General features: G+C 45.0%; 1 long non-coding RNA gene across 1 annotated transcript in view; it reads right to left on the bottom strand.

Annotated features, from left to right (window-relative positions):
• Nucleotides 1-323: 323 nt before the first annotated feature.
• LOC103891846 (uncharacterized) overlaps nt 324-18,459 on the bottom strand; it is a 53,371-nt gene continuing 35,235 nt past the window's right edge. Inside the window, exons 3-4 of the long non-coding RNA XR_010141765.1 lie at nt 6,323-6,443; nt 324-2,521 (exon numbers count right to left, since the gene is read on the bottom strand). This is a non-coding gene — a long non-coding RNA (uncharacterized LOC103891846). The remainder of the gene's footprint in view (nt 2,522-6,322; nt 6,444-18,459) is intronic.

Below are 18,459 nucleotides of genomic sequence, written 5' to 3'. Positions count from 1 at the left end.
TCTCGGCTCACAGCAACCTCCGCCTCCTGGGTTCAAGTGATTCTCCTGTCTCAGCCTCCCAAGTAGCTGGGACTACAGACGCACGCCACCATGCCCAGCTAATTTTTGTATTTTTAGTAGAGACAGGGTTTCACCATGTTGGCCAGGATGATCTCGATCTCCTGACTTTGTGATCCACCCGCCTCGGCTTCCCAAAGTGCTGGGATTACAGGCGTGAGCCACCGCGCCCACCCACATCTTTATTTTTACCAATCACTAACCAAATATTAGGATTTCCTTCCATTTTGGATGTAGGTTGCAAATAACAGAAATATTCAAGATACTTTTGACTTTGTCACCAATAGAAATCATGGATATTTTTGTAACACATTACAGTTGTTTGAGATATCTCAAAGTAGCATATATATTCACCACTACTTCAAAATAACAATAGCTATTAGATATGAAGTTATATTATACTATATAATATAATAGTAACCAAACTTATTATATCACAAAATTTGAAAAACATTTTTGATAAGGATTTCAAAGGACTTGACTTCCCTTATTATCCCATGTGTTTTACTTTCTGCATTAGAAACTTTATTCTGAGAAGGGCTCACCAAGTTGCTGAGGGATCCATTACACTAAAAAGGCAAAGAACCTCTGCTCTAAGAATCACAGCAGGGCCGGAATAGTGTTTGGAGAATTTCAGACATGTGGGGTAAGCATTACTCAATCTGGAAAGCCCCAGAAGTCACATGCCCCCACAGATAGGCATCCTTCAGAGCAGACCTGACTGGCAGCTAGAGGTCTGCTTCGATGGCTTCTTCATTCTCCCTTCATTAAAAAGTGGGTTTGATAAGGCCCATGCTAAGGAATAAAACCAAGATTCCAAGTAGGGAAGATTGCTCTTGTCAGTCCAGCAAGAAAATCAGCAACCCAACTGAAAGACTATCAAAGATTATTCCTTTTATCAGCCCCTCTCGATTTCCCCGCAGTGATCCACAGAAAAACACTTAAAAGGAAAATCACCTGTGTGCCTGTCTTTAGGGGCAGAAAGGAAGGAGCCAGTAGGGACACCAGCTCCCTTTGCAGCCAGAGGGGTGAGGAGAGTCCTGGGGAATGAGAGTGGGTGGTGGTAGCTTTAAAAAGAAGATCCTGGCTGGGAGCGGTGGCTCATGCCTGTAATCTCAGCATTCTGGGAGGCCAAGGCAGGTGGATCACCTGAGGTCAGGAGATCGAGACTAGCCTGGCCAACATGGTGAAACCCCATCTCTACTAAAAGTAAAAAAATTAGCCAAATGTGGTGGCACACGTGTAATCCCAGCTACTGGGAGGCTGAGGCAGGAGAATAACTTGAACCCAGGAGGTGAAGGTTGCAGTGAGCCGAGATAGCGCCACTGCACTGCACTCCAGCCTGGGTGACAGAGCGAGCCTCCATCTCAAAAAAAAAAGAAAAGAAAAGAAAAGAAATCCCTTTACACTGTGTTAGGCATGAGTAAAACATAAATAAATAAAAATAAAAAGAAGATCCCGCGGTGGGGGAGCAGCATCCCTAGACCCGAGGGAATGGTGGGGGTGTCTGGGTAAGATGTGACCCTGAGGCCAACAGCAGGCCTGAGCTGGTTGGTCCCCAGAATTCTCTTGAGGAGAGGGAAGTGGCCACCCCTGAAAAAAGCTCCTCTGGCAAGAGTGTAATGGAAGGGATAGCAAGATCAGGGGTCAGTGCTTCTCCCTGGGTCCTCAGCTGGAGGCAGGGTGGGTACAATGAGTCATTCCAGGAGCTGGGATGGACCAACAGCCCTGTGCTCTTTGGGGGCCTTGAAAACATGGTCCTATAGGACTCCTGGCAAGATGCTTTGGGCCAACAATGGGGCTCTCTAGGGTAAGACTAACCTCGCGCTGTCCTTTATGAAAAATGATAATAACTTCACAAACTGTTTAATATTTTAGACTTTTCAAAGTTGCCTTAAGGCAACCTGATATGGTAGTGGAAAGAGACCAAAACTGAAATCTATTTCTGCCCATGAAAAATAAATAAATAAATAAAGCCATAGCCAAATTTCTTTGGCCCTCTTGAGCTTCAGTTCTTTCCATCTGAAAGGTGGAGATAATAATAGCTGAGGAACCTGCTCAGTGATTTGTGTGCAGATCAAATGGCACATGGGCACGAAAGATGAGGGCTTTGCCATGGAAGTGGAAGGTCCTGTTCCATCTGAGCACTGTCACCTCCTGTATGAGTTTCCTAGTGCTGCTGTAATAAAGTGCCACAGTCAGTGGCTTAAACCACAGGAATGTATTGGCTCGCTGTTCTGGAGGCTGCAAGTCCAAGACCAAGGCATTAGCAGGGTTGGTTCCTTCTGAGGGCTGTGCCTCTTCCTTTGCTTCTAGTGGTGGGCTGGCAACTGTAGGAGTTTCTCAGCAAGTAGAGGCATCACCCTGACCTCTGCCTTCATCTTCACATAGTGTTCTTCTTGGTAGGGTGTCTGTGTCCAATTTGTCCTTTTTATAAGGACACCAATCATACTGGAGTAGGGGCCTACCCAAATCTAATAAGACCTTATCTCAACTAATTACATCGCAACAACCCCATTTCCAAACAAGGCCATAGAATGAGGGAGGGGTGGGACTTCAAAATTTGAGTTTGGAGCCAACACAATTCAGCCCATTACACTCCGTTAGCCCATTGATGCTCCTTGGCCGTGGGGAGTCCAGAACACACAGGTCAGGTACAGAGGATGGAGCAGGGTGGAGAAGTTCCAACTCTTCTAGGCAGATTCTGCTCTCAGATGAATTGAGGTCTTCCACCACCTCTTTATTAAACACTTAAACATTTATTAAACATCTATATTATGCCAGATATAGAGAATATAAAATGAATAAATTACTGTCCTTAACTTCAAGGGAAAAGAGAGATAGACATGTAAACAAATCATTGCAAGGCAGCACGATTCACACAATAAGAGATTTATGTGGCAAAAAAGACAGAGTCCAGGACAGGATTGTCAAGGAAGGCTCCTAGGAGGTGGTAACATTGGAACTAAATATTGAAGACAACTAGGGATTTTCCAGGCAGGCAAAAGGCAGAGACATTTCAACTAGACTGAAAGCACCACAGCACAGAAGTGTAAGAGCCTGGCTTGGGTAATACTTTGGCTGGGCTAGAGATGGGAGCAATGGGAGACAGAAGTCAGAGGTAGGTTAGGGCCAGATTAAGGGGGTTATCCACCAACCTAAAGAATGTAAACTTTAGAATGGAAATCCCTATAGGACCACCATGGAAAACTTTCTATGCTGTAAGTTCTGAAAAGTCAATGATCTCATTGGTTGTGGGAGGTGAGGCCAGAGTACTAACATAGCAGACACTCAATATATATGCAACAAACACATGAATGAATGAGTGAATGAATAAATGGTTTTAAGCAGCAGAGTGGTATGAGAGTCTTAAGAGTAGAGTGCATATGGAAGCAGATAAACACAGTCAGGATAATTTGCTGTACACCAGGCAAGTGCTGTGAGGGCCTGAATAGCCTCCAAGAAGAGCAGAAACACATGGCCTTCAATGGAATGGGAAAGGGGGGAAAAGGTGAAACTAATGGTACATCTGTAGGGGTCTTAAGATGGGATTTTTTTTTTTTTTGAGACAGGGTCTCACTCTGTTGCCCAGGCTGGGGTGCAGTGACATGATCTTGGCTCACTGCAACCTCTGCCTCTTGGACTCAAGCAATCCTCACACCTCAGCCTCCTGACTAGCTGGGACCACAGGTGCACCAAGAATACAAAAATTAGCCACCATGCCCAGCTAATTTTTGTATTCTTTGTAGAGGTGGGGTTTCACCATGTCACCCAGGCTGGTCTCAAACTCCTGGGCTCAAGGGATCCTCCTGCCTCGGCCTCCCAAAGTGCTGGGATTATAGGTGTGAGTCACTGTGCCCAGCCTTAAGGTTTGAATTTGGAGGAGTTCCTGCCCCAGGCCTCAGCCATCTCTGGGGTGCTACTTCCCGAGGGAAAGGAAAGAAGAGGCTGTAGGAGGCGCTCTTGCTGAGAAGCACTGAAACCAGCAAAGAGCAGGAGGAGCTAAGAACAGAGCTCAGTTGCCCCAAGGCCAAAAGGGAGATAGATGCCCAACTGTGGGCCTGAGCTAAGCTTGGGGAATGGAATTTGGAACACAATAGAAGGAAAAAGGGGGCTATAGTGGGTTGAATAGTGTCTCCCCAAAATTCATGTCTACCCAGAACCTTGAAATGTGACCTCATTTGCAAACAGGGTCTTTGCAGATGTGAAATGAGATCATACTGAATTAGGGTGGGCCCTAAATCCAATGATAGATGTCATTATAAGAGACAGGAAAGGACACAGACACAGGGAGGAAGGCCATATGAAGCAGAGATTGGAGTTGTGCTGCCAGAAGCCAGGAAAGCCAGGAGCCACCAGCAGCGGGAACAGGCAAGGAAGGGTTCTCCCCCAGTGCCGTCACAGAGAGCACAGCCCCACCAACACCTTCATTTTGGACTTTTGGCCTCTGGAACTATGAGAGAATACATTTCCCATTGTTTTAAGCCCTTGAACTTGTGGTACTTTGTTATGGCAGCCCCAGAAAACTAATACAGAGTCACAATACAAGGGGCTGGTGAAGGTGAGGTCAAATGGTCAACCATGGAGTAGGGACCCAGGCAGGAAAGGAAGGGACATCAGGAGGGACTGGTAGACTCAGGGAGGTTTAGGGCTGAAGGTCTTGCGGAAGAATGACAGGTTTGGGGAAAAGCTGAATGAACAGATTTATATCCTGAGGGTAGTATATTTAAAATTAAGATTTTAAAGGTGTCTGTTGGACAAGAAGTTGTTAAAAAAAAAAAAATCGCAGAGATGGAACAGTTCCAGGTGATTATAGGTGTAATCAGATTAATCTCTTTTTTAGTGGAGAAAAGATACCTGACCAACAGATTTACCCAACCTGGCAAGACAATTTATCCTCCTTGGAATCTGCGTTTTAAATCCAAGGACTAAAGAAGAGCCTATGTTCTTCTGAGAAATTACTATTACCTCCCTTCATGTCAAGGCATTTCAGATACTGCCTGGGAGTTTTGTGTTTTAGGAAGGTCATAGGGGTGGGGTACAAGGTCTCAAATCTCAGCCTGTGGGTGAGTCTTCCCAGGCCTGGCCCAGGCTTTCAGAGAAAGGCACTCCCCAGAGGTTTTCAGAAAGGCTTGCTTGTCTGGAGACCCCTGGGACATTAGATAGCAGAGAAAATAAAACCCACCAAAATGGCGAGGCAAAGCTGGGCCATTTGAGGAAATTCAGAAAGAAAAACTCCAAACATAATCTTAAGGTAATAAAGTGACACCTCTAGTGCAAGCCAGAGAAATTCTCAGAGTTGCCCTGGGGCCAGGAATTACTCAATTAAATAGCAAAAGCCCAAAGGGAAATGGAGAAACAGTACCTCTTCCTCCTTTACCTGAAGCTCTGCTCCCCCTATTCCCTTCACCCCATATGCCCTCTGCTAGCAGCTTCTCCCCACAGGCCTTACCCTTAGACCAGTCTGCCATCACATCCCAGCTGTCAGTACATTCCTCCTTTCCCGCGAGGACACGAACACTGATGGATCTTCTCTCCTCCTGCTCCTCTCTGGCCCTGGTCCAGGCTGTTTCCTATCACTTTCTCTCAGGAGCTTTCTAGCTGAGCTTTCCTATCACTTTCCCCTGGGGCGGGGGAGGGTCTCATTTCCACCTTCTCAAGATATTGTCTCCTATTATATATTTATTTTTTCTTTTTTAGCTATCTCCTACCGAGAGGGTGGTCTCCTACTATTTAAACAGAAAACAGTGTTTGTTTTGAGGGAGAGTGGACAGGCAATAAGGAAGCTACATTTCTTTCCTTACACAGTGCCTGAGCCAAGAGGACTCTGGCCCTAGTATCCACGTAACCAGAGCATCCTCATGCCTGCCTCTTCAGCCCCTGCACTGTCCCCCAAAGGCCCTTGCATTTGCCAGCCCAAGACTGTCAAGGGCATAACCCTCTGACCATATCCTCACACTCTCTACCTTTAGCTCATTCTCCTCTCCCTGTGGCATCCTGGGCACCACTTCTTCCTCTCCCTCTCCCTAGCCCTTTCTCCAAATCCCCCAAGTGGGAGGGATAGGTTGGGAGCAGAAGGCAGTTTAGCTTTTACAAGCCCGGTGCAAGGATCTGCTGAGAGCTATTCCAACGACCATGTTTTCCAGAACAGATTTTGTATTTAATCAATGAAGGTGTTTCTCTCCCAGCAGACAGCTAATCTCCAAGAGCCTCACATTCATCTTCTCTTGGTATTTACTCAGATGGGAAAAGTGGTTCCTCTTACCCTTACTGCCTGAAGATCATTCTTCCTTTGCCCAGCTTCTCCCCATTCACCTCGGGGAACTGTACTATTTGACCAGCTCTCCCCTGTGGGAAAAGTCAGAGGCAAGTGAGAAGATGGTGACCTGGGGAGGCAAAGTGACAGAAAATGTCAAAGAGCAGTGACAGTCTCTAGGTTGTAAGCTTCCTGGGATGGCATGGGGGATGGTGATTATATTGAGTCACCACTGATGAAATATTTATTGAGCTGTGAAGGAAACACTCCAGGGTAAAGCAGAGAAGCAGTAACTGATTTAAGATGCAGAAGTTCAAGTACTCACACCATTGCCTCACTGTGCAGGGACAGCAAGTTATTTACCTTCTCTGGGTGTCAGCTTATAGGCCTGGGTTGTCAGGGCTGGAAGGGAGCAGACAGAACCTTTATTGGCACCTCACCTGTTAAAGATGGGGCATTGGTAGGTTGCTGATGAGGGAACCTTAAAAAACCTACTCCTCTACAGCAGGTCAAATTCATGACCTGAAGCTGAATACTTCCAGCATATTTGTTCAGGGTGTAGATGGGAATAAAGTATCTTTGCAGTGCTCTGTTCCCTCCGTCTCCCCAGACATCTGACACCCTAAAAGCCATCCACAGCTATGGAGCCTGAGTGACACCTTGATTTGTGTTGTCACCTGACCGAGCCTAAAGACCTCCAGCTCAGTTTCCCACCTTCATCCCACCCCCCAGATGGTAAAATTCAGACCTCTCTCCTGAAAGGCAGAGGTTAAACATTTAGGACTGTTTCTGGCCGAGGACTTCTTCCAATTAAAACCCCCACTGTGGGCTGTCTCCCCTCATTTCATTTTTCTAAAGGGGCAGAGGCTCTTTTAAAAAATAATAAAATGCAATGTGTGTGATTTACTTTTCTGATCTCTTTGAGAAATAGAGAAATATAAAAGTGTGTTCTTAACTCCAGAACCACTCTTTTTGCGTAAATACCTCATTGGGCAGCTAAGTGTGATTTTCCTGAGTCTCCCTTCATTGGATCTGCCAGAAGACTTGTCAGGGAACCTTTTAGTGAGGGTACTTCTTCCTATTTTTCTTCTGTTTTTGGAGGCATACACATTATGCATAACCAAAACAATGGCTCAATTGTGTTTAACTTTGTATTTTGATTGTTGAGAACAAAAACAAAAAGTATCGATGTGTATGTGGCTGTTTGTAGTGAATTCATTGCAGAATGAGGTTGTCCGCGTCCTTAACAAGCTAAGGGGCAGGAGGCACCCTCTCATATTCTTATTCCCTCCTCCAAGCGCAGTAGATAATTTAAGCACAAGCCTATTTGTGAAAGAACATTTTGCTTAAGTGCCATTCACCTTAGTCTTGGAATTCCTTCCCAAACGTCAGGTGTTCTTTCAGCTTCCAAACTAGCATATGTATCCATTAGTCTGACAGATCACCTGAACACCATTAAGAGGTGTGGTGTTTTTGCTTTCATTTCTCCTGCTGGGAGAAGTGGCAGTTCATGTGTCATTCAGTATCTCACATACTCACACGAGGCAGGCGGGAGGGCGAAACGGGGAACTATAGCAATATTTAAAGATGCTTTGGAAACCAACCGTGAACACATCAACATCACGACATCTACGATTACTTGCTATTGGCCCTCGGACACATTTAAGAGAAAGAGACAGTCACTCTTTTTTTTCTTAAATGATATACACATAGACAGTCATTTTTATTCTATTATAATTGTCTTTTATCTTTATCTAGTGCTATGTGGAAAGGGTTTGCATCATAGATTTTTCCTAGCTTTATAATATACCACAAGCTCCTACTTCCCTGCTCCTCTCTAATCAGTATTCTTTCAAGAGTTCTTTGGTGAAGCCATCTATCTGAAACTAAAATGAACCAAACCCATATCACTGGTGGTTGGAGAAAACCATGGCCAAAACGATCGTGGCAGGTCTCAATCTTGGGAGTTTTTAAGAAGGAATGTGCCAGAGGCCTTTCCCAAGAACGGAGTTTTGTTTTGTTTTGCAGAGGCGTTCAATGTGTCTAGTGCTTGCTGGCCACAGCAGCTACTACCACAGAGACTTCTGGGAGCGGCCGTTGTGTTGAAGCAGGCTCCTGCCTGAGGGACAGCATCAGGCAGTGGGCTCTGTAGAGTGAGAACCAGGTGGACGCCTTCTGTGCCCAGCTCAGAGTCCTGCACCACGCCAGGACTGCCCCGGCCAAGGGCTACTGACGCAGGTTCCACTCATTCCACTGTGTGGGGGGCCTTGCACCTCTCCTAGAAAGGCTCCTAGAGAAGGAATTGGAGTTATGTACAAGTGACCTAAATGGGAAGCTTTTCTTTTTCTTTTTTTTTTTTTTAGACAGAGTCTCGCTCTGTCTCCCAGGCTGGAGTGCAGCGGTGCGATCTCGGCTCACTGCAAGCTCCGCCTCCGGGGTTCACGCCATTCTCCTGCCTCAGCCTCCTGAGTAGCTGGGACTACAGGCGCCCGCCACCACGCCCAGCTAATTTTTTGTATTTTTAATAGAGACGGGGTTTCACTGTGTTAGCCACGATAGTCTCGATTTCCTGACCTCGTGATCCGCCTGCCTGGGCCTCCAAAAGTGCTGGGATTACACGCGTGAGCCACCGCGCCCCACCAATGGGAAGCTTTTCTAGATGAGATTGGATTAAATTCCATGTGATTTCTCTTTCCCTTTAATTCAGGTTGGGACTTGTTTCTTTCTGGTGGATCACAGCTGCCCAGATGTTGCAATTGATTATTATGTTTCTGTAGAGAAGTATTTTTCTTTAATCTTCAGGATTTTTTTTGCCACCAAAAGAAAACATGGAATTCTGTGTTTCCTCTTGATTGTGACTTCCCAGTGTTGACAGTTAAGTCCTTAGTATTGTAGGTCCCAGCCCACCAATACTATATCAAACACTGTTATGCACATAATGCAGCACTGTGATCTAATTTAAATAATACTTTTTTATTAATTATACTACTATATGTAATATACATCAACACTTTTGCTATATAACCTAAGTGATAACCCTCTTTTAGTTACCTGCCAAACTCTGGACTTGGTTTATATTGCAGTTAACACAGTTACAAAGTTGTAATGGTGTCTTTTTTTCCTTTGTAACAGAATGTGTAAATCAAAGTATATACATTGTGTGGTGTTCCTGTTTCTGGAGTTTCATGAGGATTTACACATGGCATTCAGTGTTCTGTATAGATCTGCATACCTTTGTGAATTCATCTGTTAACCCCTCTTCCTTTGAGAGAGCACAGGCGATGGTCATTAACTCCTTGTATTTTCTCTCTCTCCTACTGGTTATTCTATTTTTTCTTTTCTCTCTCTCTCTGTCGCCCAGGCTGGAGTGCAGTGGCGCAATCTCGGCTCACTGCAAGCTCCGCCTCCGGGGTTAACGCCATTCTCTTGCCTCAGCCTCCTGCTACTGGTTATTCTGAATTAAGCACAGACTTGTCAGCTCAGTTGCTTTATCATGAAAAATGTGTGTGACCTTGCAGTTCTTCCACGGTTCAGCAAACAAGTGCTAGCTTCACTGACCAAAAATTAAGTAAGGAAAACACAGTTTTTAAAATGACCCATCTTTTAACAGCCAAAACCGATGTGTCTATGGTGCTGCATCTTGCTGTTGTACTTCTGAAATCAGACCTGTGTGAATGATCATTTCTGACTTAACTGTGAGATGCTCACGAGTACCGTTCCTGTTGTTTTGTTAGTGATGAAATCAAGACTATTTATTTGGAATATATACAACAGTGTTTTTCCATTGTATTTCATTTGCAAAAGTTGAGAACTGCCTTCTCTACCTTTTGCAAAATAATTGATATTCCATATTGGATTATCAAAGACTTCGATATGTGAACCTATTAAACCTAGAAATTGTATTCGTCCTTTCACGACTGTGGCCTGAGTTCCCCAGCCCCTCTCCTCCTTTTTTTAGATGAGATTTAGCACACTCTCAGTTATTTAAACATAAAACATTTCTTAAGTATGTATGTTGAGGCCATCTGAGCTCATAGCTGATTCAGTAACCAGTTTCATGCTGTGTCATTCACACTCACTACTTAATACTGCCATGGTGAAAATGTGGAGGAAAAATGTATCCATGTGTGTCTGGGAAGCATATACACTTGTACATTTTTTAATACTCTGATTCTGTAACATTTCCTAGTTTTGTTTTGTTTTACAGAAAAAAAAAGTGATAAAGCAATCAGAAGACCAAGAGGTTTACTATTGATGCTTAGGGTCGTCTGACCTTGGCTGGCCAATAGACCTACACGGCTAAATTAATTTATGAGAGTAATAATTTTTCAAAAGCTAATTTTTTTTCTGTATTTTCTTTGTGAAACTGCCAATATCATGAATAGAAAGGGAGAACCATAAAGGAGAAAGAACGTGATGTTCAGTTATGTTCGTGTGAACCTAAAGAAACAATGAGGAGGCAGGCGCCATCAGCCAAACTCTAGGGACTTGATGGTGTTGCTTGGAAGGCATCCATACCTGCATTTTGCATTCTTTGTATGTAATCATATTGCCAAAGACAAACTATTTCATCATGTATTGTAAATAACACTCTTCCACAGACCTACCATAAAGTTTCTGTGACGCATTGTCTTCCAGTTGCAATAAAAATTACTGAGTTGCATCAGTTGGAAAAAAACAAAAAAAGATAGGGCATTGGACTTGGAGAGGCTGAGCTGCTCCAAACTGTAATTCCAGATGGACGGAGGCAGGGACAGCATCAAGAGCCAGCCTCCAGTCCCTGGCCACTGTCCTGTCTATCTGCTAATTAGTTTGGGAAAGACCTGAACCTATTTGATCAACAAAGAAGCCATTGGCCTTCCTTCCAAGTAGCTCCAAAAGGAGCAGCCTCAGATGAACATTAGGAGGCTTGGTCAGGTCCCAGCAGGAAACAGAAGGATCCTCAACTGGGATTATGAAGGTAATTGCATAAGGGAACCATTTGCAGAAGTACGGCAAGGTTAAGGGAATCAACAAGGAATGCTGAGACAGGTAGGGACCAGCAACGACAGGAAGCTCTTCCTACTCTCAACCTGAGGAGATGCACGGAAGAATGTAGTCCTCAGGACCCAGAAAATGTTGGAGCCATGCAAGGGGGCTGCCCAGAAGGAGCTGTAGTCGTAGAATTAAAGCAAGGCAGGGAAGGAGGGAGCAGAAGAAACACCCTGACCTGTCTCATGCCTTTGACCTCCTGCCAAAGCTTCCTGTTAATCTAACCAAAATTGGAAGACAGAAGACAGGAGAGCAATGTGATACTATCCACAGAGATTTGTCTCCTGGAACATGGAGCAGGCAGAAAATGGATCTTGGACTGGGAGCAAAGCAAAATTGCAAAACCAGCAGATGGGATGTTGTAGATGGTGCACCCCAGTAGAAATAACAAGTCCTTGGAAACCAGTAGTCAGTATGAATCCTGAGTTTCCTGCTTACTAACTGTGTGATTTTGGGCAAGTCACTTTACTCTCTGAGCCTGAGTTTTCTTCTTGGGGCTAATTATACCCTGTTGATGGAGTAGTTGTGAGGATTAAATGAGACACCTTATGGGAAAGCGCTGACCATGTACAAGGTTCTTATAAAGATTGTTTTTCCTTCCCGTCAGAGCCTCCCCTTCCAAGCTCTGCTGGACTGGAGGCACTGGAGTAGAGTGGAATGGAAGAAACACACAAACTTTGGATTCAGACCCTGGCTCCACAGCTACCAGCTGCATGACTTTACACAAGTCACTTAACTGCATGACCAGGGGCAGGTTATGTATCCTCTCCAACTTTGTTTTCTTAACGGTAAAAAGGGACTACCCAACTCATAACATTGTTGTGAGGATTAGAAATGATGTAAGGCACCTACTAAGGTATTGGGCTTATGGTAGGTAAGCCCTGGAATTAGACTAATTTCAAATCCTATTTCCCTCCTTATGAACCATGTAATCTTGCACAAGTTTTTGGATCTCTCTGAGCCTCAGTTTCTTCATCTATAAGATGGGGATAATAAAAGCACCTCTTTTTTAGGGTTGTTGATAATGAAGCGAAGTCATGGGCACACAATGTGCCAGGCATAGAGTTGGCCCTCAAAAGTTTGTTGTTATTGATCATTACTATTATCAGTCTTACGATGTTTCTTGTGTATCTTTTCCCAATCAAGCATCCAACCCTTCTACTCAGACCCCCAGAGTCTTTGCTGGAGAAAAGCAAGTAGGGAATGGGACCAGGGAGACAGCTAATTCAGAGGGGATGGGTTCATGGCGTAAGAATGGCTCAGCCTGCTTGGCAAATGCCTTTGCACACGCATCCAGACATGAGGTGCAGTTGAACACTCGGCCTGTAACTCTTTGGCCTTCCTCTATCAGGTTGCCCAAACAAGAGGATGGCCTGTCCTCCAACTTTCTCACCCTCACCCTGGGCTGCCTGATGCCATGTTGAGACTGACTGGCTTTCAGTTAGATGAAAACAGAGGGAAAGGGGGAGTGTAGAGTATGTCTAGACCTGACACTGTACGCCCCAATCATAATTTGCTGAACACTTACTATGTGCTAGGCATTGTGGAGACTTAACATAATTAGCTCACATCAATTTCGGCAATATTTGAAATTAGCCAAACTGAAATAGTAACATTAGTAATACTGGAAGTTAAAGCTCAGAGAGGTTAAGGAACTTGGCCAGCATCACACAGACAGTAATTGGCAGAGTCCGCATTTGAAATCAGGTCTGATTGTTCCCAAAGCTCAAGCTTGGGCAGCCGTGCCAGGTGGCCTCCTGGAAGGATGGCTCATATGTTGAACATCAATGCAAGGGTTTAGGGAGAGGATGGGAAGACAGGAGTGAGGAATGAACCTGGAACAGATGTGAGAACAGCATTGTCTGCCATTGCCGGTCACTTCCCTAGGAGGCTTGGAGACTGAGAATTTCTGAGGCTCCTTTCCATCTGATATTCTGTGAACCAGACCCTAACTGCCAGGGTCCTGGAGAAGAGAGGCAAAAATCCCACTTCCCAAGGCCCCAGAAGCTGGCCTCTTTCCCTCCTCCCCATCCTAGTTCCTTAGGGCTCAGATCACCTTTTCCTACCCTGAGCTGCAGAAAGCCTCTTAGCTAATGGTTTAGTGTGCCCCAGAGGGTGCCTAGAAAAAGATGGTGGACTTTCAGATGGGGGCCAGGAAGGAGGGGGCTTTTCCTTACATCATAATACCCAGGTGCTTTTGAGCCCTTAATCTGTCAGCCTCTCAGGCGAAATCTGTGGTCGTAAGTGTAAATGGACTGGCCAAAGGGTTGTGGGGAGCAGCAGCTGGACTGCTACAGCCTCTGTTGGACTCTTCAGAGCATACATACTCTTCTTGGGACTTCTGCAGCCAGGAAATGTGGGAGCCCAGAGCAGTGAAGGAGCTTAGCCATGGGGTGGGGGAACACACAGCCCTCGGTGCCCCTCAGAACTGGACCCCCCCAGGATGTTCATTGGTTTCTTCACGGATTCCACAGTTTTTGAGAATTTATTTTAGGTGAGCCCTGTGTAGGCAAAATCAGATAGAATCATGCCCTTAAGTTGCTTAGATATCATAGGGGAGATAAAACGTGCAACACAAAAATACCAAAGCGCTGGGCACAGTGGCTCACACCTGTATACCCAGCACTTTGGAAGGCTGAGGCGGGAGGATCACCTGAGGTCAGAAGTTCAAGACCAGCCTGACCAACATGGTGAAACCCCATCTCTACTAAAAATACAAAATTAGCCGGGTGTGGTGGTACACGCCTGTAATCCCAGCTACTCAGGAGGCTGAGGCAGGAGAATCACTTGAATCCAGGAGGCGGAGGTTGCGGTGAGCTGAGATCACACCATTGCACTCCAGCCTGGGCAACAAGAGTGAAACTCTGTCTCAAAAAACAAAAAACAAAAACAAAAACAAAAACAAAACAAAACAAACAAACAAAAAACAAACCGAAACAAAACCCAAAGCGTGGAATGTTATCCAAACCTCTTCTTGGCATTTATAAGTGTTTGAAGGGATCAGAAAGACAGCAGGTAGGGGGAAGGGGATGCTTCCATAGCACTTACTGTATACCAGTCACTGTTCTAAATGCTTTGCATACATTAACTCTCATAATCCTCACAACCACCCCATCATTCTACAGATGAAGGAACAGGCATAGAGAGGCTAAGTGACTTTCCTCAGGGCCTAAAGCTGGTAAGTGGATTTGACCAAGGCTGTGTGGCTCAGAGTCTGTGCTCTTACCTAGGTTATTGTGCAGGGCTCCTGCCTTGCCCTCAGGTCGTATCACCTGATTGTTAAAACACAATGATAAAAAAAACAAGCACTAATATTTTCACCTGTATTATGCTCAGTTGTTAAAAATCAGTATATCTGCAACATGTTAATATGTGTCATTGTTAGATTATAAGCTACAAAGAATCTTATTCAGCTATACTCATTGAGTGTCTGCCAACAGCCAGGCACTGTTGTAGCTGCTTAGCATATTCTAGGTCAATTTACTTCTTGCAACAGCCTTGGGAAATAGGTGGCAATTTCCCCCTGGGTTCCAAAGGAAGAAAATGAGAGACAGACAGCAAAGATATTTGCTACACCAGTAACTTCTGGAACTAAGCTTTGGACACAGTTCTTTTAACACCAGTTTTAACTTTTACTGCTTTTAATTTTAAAGATGAATATTAATGTGGTTAATCTTCATTATATAGAACCACATACAGTGTAGCCTATACCTAGTATCTTTTTCATTTGTGTTTGCATGTGAAGTAAGCTTTATTTAAATTTTTTTTTTTTTAGCACTAGCGTCTTAACTCCTAATATTAAACAGCATGGAATGTGGGCTTTGAGTTTGGCTCTGAGTTCAAGTTTTCTGGTTATCAGTATAAGGATATAAACTTGGGCAAATCTCCTCAAATCTCAGTCTCCTCATCTATAAAATGGGGATTATAATAACCAACTCCATGAGGTTATTGTAAGGATTACATTAAGTTTCATACAGAAAGAGCCAAGAATTGTGTATGATACCCTATATACCCTATAGACTCTCAGCAAACAGTAGCTATTCTTTATAGACAGCTACATAGCATGGGTCCAATAAATATGTCATGGAGTGATGGGTCTTATGTAGTCCTCTAATACACATTTTCATTTCATCCCATCAGTATCGTTGGGAGATAGATATTCTCATTTCAGAGATAGATATCCCACATCTAGTAGATGTTGGAGCAGAATCTCAAATGCATATCTCCTGACTCACCATTCCAGTGACCTCTCTGCCTTCCCTTATCTGTTCAATGGGGACAATGGCAATGCTAGTCTTACTGTCCATTGTGAGCCTGGGAGATTTGCATGATGGGACAGTTGCCCAGAAGGATCACAAAACATTAATGGTGACCATATGGTGCTGCCTCTCTGATGGTGAAGACAGGTGAGTGCCTCCAAGGCACATGTACCAAGGTACTGTCCTAGAAATATCAATCCTATGAGGTGTTAAAAAAAAATTTTCTTAGCCAAATTTGTTGGCTATGGCTACTGGCTATGGCCAGTCCTATCTCAGAAAGCCCCTATTTGGTGAATAAGTACTGACTTAGAAAATTCCTAGGTCTGCAGCTTAGTTAGAAATTCAGTATCTGGAATCTGGCTGTTGCAGCCAGGTGTACGTGGTTTGAGTGAAGGTTTATTGGTTAAGATATTGATGATGGCCCACCACCTCCTTGGGTTGAGAGGAGATAGACACCTGAGAGAGAAGAGACTCCTGTTCCCCTCACCCTATGGGACCCGCATTTAGCATTAGCTGTGTGAGCCCTGTGATTCAGAGTGTATCTGTGTGAGGTTGGATTTACTAGTTGATCCTACCCTAGTCTTTGTCTAACCAGTTACCTTCCGTCCTACACTTGGTCTTAGCCAAAAGGCCGAGAAGCAATGCCTTCTAACCTTTATCTGAGATAAGTAGATGTTCTCCACCATCCTGAGCACTATCTTAGGGTTCCGTATCTGCTTGCCCTAAGCCATGTTGATCTTGAGTTCCCACACCTTTCTTCTTGGAATATCACAACGTTCATTAACATATTAGGGCTCTAAGAAATGTGTTTTAGTTAATCGCGGGTCTCTTTATCCTACAACACCTATTAATAGCCTACAGCCCATAAAACACACTTTGGGAAACACTGTCCTAACGAAAGAGAACCCAGGTTCCATTGCCTAACGGAAGGGAACCCAAATTTCACACACCCCTTAATAAGCCTCCACTTCTGAGTAATCAGTAAGAAGGCATTAAAACTTACCATGTGCAGGGGTCTGTGGGAGAGCATGGAGAATGTGGGAGGCTACAAAGCTGTGCTGAGCCCCCAAGCCTGCTCTCGAGGAATCCACAGCATGATTGAGAGAGAGAAAACACCCACACAATCAAGGCTGAAGGAGGCCGAGTGTGGTTTAGTGCCAAGGATGGTGTAAGGAGGGCATCAATGTTGCTCTAGGAGAATTCACCCAGGGAGCAGACTAGGGGAGAGAGAAGGAGTTGGGAGGCAAATTGATGATAGTCCTGGCACCATGGGGGTTCTTTCAAAGAAGAAGTTGGTCCCAACTTGGAACCAAAGAAAGCAATCCCAAGTGAGGCTGAGAACCCGGCCAGGTACGCCATCAGGTGTGGAGGAGGAGGCTTGGCAGGGCTCTGGCTGAGCAAGCAGCAGAGCGGTGGAGAAGCAGCCACCACCAAAGCCCTGCACAGCAGGAGCATCCATGAATCAGATGTCTCAGCTGCTCGTGGGGATGGAGGAGGCTGTGGGAAGTGGGTCCCAAGAGGGCAGTCCAGAGATCGGGGAGAACATGCTGGCCCCAGCTTTGGAGTCTCTGACTCTAGGTTCATGAAGGGCAGAGTGGGTAAGGAGAAAGGGCATACACCAGTTGTCCGTGAGACTTCTTTGCATGGCTCTGTAGACCAGAAAACAAAAAATAAAACAGCGAGGACAATGAAACTGAAGTCTGAGCTCAGCTTCATCCAATAACTATGTATGGAGCACCTACTCTGTGAAAGAGACTGCACCAGCCCCACCTGGGTCTCTGCCCTTGAGAGTAGAGGGCTAGGGGTAGAGGCCACATGTGGGAAACAACAGCTTAATACCAATTTGTAAAAAGTGCTTGGTAAACTCTACCAACTGTAGGTCCTGCATTCATTCTCTCATCTGGCTTTGGGCAAGAGAAAGCTTCCTGGGCTGGTGACCAGGGTGGACTTCATTCCATTTAGCCAAACTCATATGAATGAGCCCAACATGTGCTGGTTGCTAGGAGTGGGTTCAGGGACAGATAAGGAAATTAAAATTGTAAGGTCTCACTTAGGTGCTGTGACAAAACCAAAAAGATCCTAGAAGTGTTTGATAGGACCTTTTTGGTTTTGTCAAAGCACCTACGCCTGGCGTTAGGGAGACAAGGGCTATGCCACAGAGGTAGTATGCCTGAGCAGATCAGAAAGGCAATGTGGAGTAAGGGCGCTGCCTGGGAAGAAGAGAAATCGGCAGACTTAGAGGTAGCTCACAGGGAACTGTGAATAATCTTGGCCAAGCCCAGAGGATTAGGCCTTCCATAGGACCATCACAGCTCAGTGTGGAGTAGAGGAGAAAAGGTGAGTATCCCAGCCTGGTTAGAGTATGGGCTGGAGAAGAGGAACAAGCATGACAGATCTTCCAAGGCATGCTAAGGATTCTGGCCTCTACTGGGGAGCCATTGAACATCCATTGGCGGATGTTGCACAGGGCAGGATACCATTAGCTTTGCCCTTTAGAAAGAGCTTTCTGGGCTGGGTGCAGTTGCTTATGCTTGTAATCCCAGCACTTTGAAAGACTAAGGCAAGAGGATTGCTTGAGCCCAGGAGTTCTAGACCAGCCTGGGCAACATAGCAAGACCCCATCTCTATAAAAAATACAAAAATTTGCCAGGTGCGGTGGCACGCACCTGTAGTCCCATCTACTCAGTAGGCTGAGGTGGGAGGATCTCTTGAGCCTGAGAGTTTGAGGCTGCAGCAGTGAGCTGTGATTGTGCCACTGCACTCCAGCCTGGATGACAGAGTGAGACTCTGTTTCAAAAAAAAAAAAAAAAAAAAGAAAAAGAAAAAGAAAAGAAAGAAAAAGAAAAGCTCTTTCTG

The sequence above is a fragment of the Pongo abelii genome, chromosome 1, assembly GCF_028885655.2.
Source record: "Pongo abelii isolate AG06213 chromosome 1, NHGRI_mPonAbe1-v2.0_pri, whole genome shotgun sequence".
NCBI classification, from domain to species: Eukaryota; Metazoa; Chordata; class Mammalia; order Primates; family Hominidae; genus Pongo; species Pongo abelii.
The sequence above is the reverse complement of the archived record's forward strand: the minus strand, read 5'-3'. Positions and strand labels throughout refer to the sequence as shown.